Consider the following 2893-nt stretch of genomic DNA (forward strand, 5'->3'; position numbering starts at 1 on the left):
AATAACTCGATTCGATTAACTCAAAATTCGAAAAGATTTCGATTCGAATCGAGTTTTGCTTACCCTTAAAAAAATCGAAGCAATTTAATTCCTGACAATTTTGAAAACGAGCAATTAAGGAAAATTAATCTTGACGTTAATATTTTCTGTCAATTGTACGCAATTTTCAATGGTATGATAACAAATTTAGCTCTAATTTTAGATATTTTGTCAATGTGGTCTCGATTTAACAAATTTAGCCTATAACATTTGTGTAATTGTTGAGGTTAAGCTTGTTGAAGTTTTCAAAATCAAAACCAAAATGATAAAACATGTAAATATTAAGGGCTAAATTTGTTATTATACTAATCAAAATTGTGTACAATTGATGGAAAGCATTAACGTCAAGACTAATTGTCCTTAATTGCCCACTTTCAAAATTGATAAGTATTAAATTGCTTTGATTTTTTAAGAGGGATCATTGCTAAATTTTAAAAAAAATGATAGGGATTAGAAGGTCTTTTTACCAAGAAAATTTTAATAGAAGGACCAGTTTGCTCTTTGATCTAACATAGAAGGACTAATTTACTCTCTTTTTTAATAAAGAGGGAAAAATGCAATCTAGCTCCTAATATAAGGACCTCCTTAATACTTTTACCCAAAAAATTAAATTTTTTTTAGAGTTGAGATGGATCAAAACCCGATAAATTATTTTTTTAATCATCCCTAAAGAAAGCCAAATTATAGGATACCTTTGCTCCTTAGATATGTATAATTTTACAAATGCCAACAATTTGAGATAAATAATAATTAAATATGTTCCCATTTGAATATATCTTACAAAATAATTTATTTTAAAAATTTAACATACGAGAAAGTTTCTGAGTTCGTATCTATTTGGTACTTAAATTTTTTTTGGACTTAATTAGTTCTTAGATTTCTTTTTTTGCTAAATAATTGGTTCATAAATTAGGAAATCATAAACTAATTTGGTATTTTTTTTTGGGTACCTAATATTGTGATGCGGATGTGATATTGACGATCAATAACTGCTGACACATGACAAACTCACATTTTGACACGTGACAAAAAAAAATTGTCAAGTATCACCATAGTATTTGTCGTCAATATTACATCAATATACTTTAACAATGTTAATCAGGTACTTAAAAAAATTCAAATTAACTTATAATTTTCAAGTTTAAGGATAAGTTAAATTCATATAGCGGCTCCATATATATTAAATCTAAAAAATTAATTACAAATTAATTTTTTCTAATTGGAAACCGGAAACACCATGGTTGTCGGTTGATTCCAAATACCATAACCCTAAAAGCAACGAGTCCAAAAGACATCAATATATATATATATAGCCACATGCATGATCTCCTTGCTTGATTTGCACCAACCATTCCTAATCCCAACAACGGTAAGCTCCAGACTCGAATTTCAATTTAACTCCTTTATTAATTTTTATATTCAAAATCGATCAAGTTTATTTTGAATTTATGTTTGAGTACATTCATTCATATTTACACTCTTTATATATATACACTTATTTTTTTGGTATTGGTAATTTTGAATCCAGTCTATTTTTGACGAAGGTGACCTAATTAATATATCACAATTTGAGAATCAGTTCGTGTAAAATATAATTTCAAAATATAGTAATATATTTGAAAAAAAAAATTCAGTTAGACTCTTGAATTCGGTTTGATCAATAGCTCAAACTTGACTCAATAATTATGGGCAGAGTTAGACAGGGGCGAAACTAGAATTTTTTTTAGGGGGTAAAATAAAATTGTAATTATTACAAAAGTAAAAATGTAATTTCACCATTTTTAATTAGGGGTGTTCAATTGGTTAATCAACCAGAACTAGCACCAAACTTTTAAACCCTTAACCGTTAACCGAATAGAAATTTTTTCAAAAAAAATTAACCGAACCAAAATTTTCAATTAATTCAGTTAACTGTTGAATTAACTGAAATTTATATATATATTGTTAAAACCAGTATAAAGCATATAAAAAATTAACCGAATTTAATATATGTAAAATGTATATAAAAATATAATTTTTTGTTTAAGTAATCGATTTCTAACTGAATTAACTGGTAACCGTACTTCCAAAAATATATTAACCGACCCCCGACTGAATTAATTCGGTTAACCAACCGATTAATTGAATTAATTCGGTTCGGTCAGTTAAATCTATTTTACCCAAAATTTGCACACCCCTAATTTTAATAGCCTATATATTTATAATTGTTAAATGATTAAATCAAATTTCAATCATTTTTAGAAGAACCAAAGTGTAATTTTACAATCATTAATTTAATATTTTAAAAATTTTAAAAGGTTTAAATAGAAAATTTTCTGTTTTAGGAGGTCGAGGCCTCTACTAGCTCCCCTAGCTACTCCCCTGAAGTTAGAGGAGGTAGGTAGGTCCTGGCCTTCGAAAAATGAAAATTTACCTCTTTAATCTCTTGAGTATTTGCAAAGTTTTAAGTTAATTTAATGGTAAAATTCTAATTTGACCCATTCTACAATTAAAAATTCAATTATGCCCTCTCAAAAATAAAATAAAAAATTATAGTTTAATCTCTTAAAAATTATAAAATTTTATATTAATATTATAATAAAATAAAATTTTTAACCCTCTCAAAATTTATAATTCAAATTCGAGGCCTCTAAAAAATTTCTAACTTCATTCCAGTCAATAATTAGATAATTAAATTCATTTTTTTCCTAAACCAAACTCAAATAAATTGCGAGCATATATCTCATTCAAACCCTAAGTCATACCCGTCAACGGCCAATGAATTATGAAAATTGCAAGTATCTAAAACGTGGATAATATAAAGTGGGAATCTACTGGAAGATTTATTATTATCGAATATTGAATATAATGGTAA

The sequence above is a fragment of the Gossypium hirsutum genome, chromosome A12 (assembly GCF_007990345.1).
Source record: "Gossypium hirsutum isolate 1008001.06 chromosome A12, Gossypium_hirsutum_v2.1, whole genome shotgun sequence".
In the NCBI taxonomy this organism is placed as follows: domain Eukaryota; kingdom Viridiplantae; phylum Streptophyta; class Magnoliopsida; order Malvales; family Malvaceae; genus Gossypium; species Gossypium hirsutum.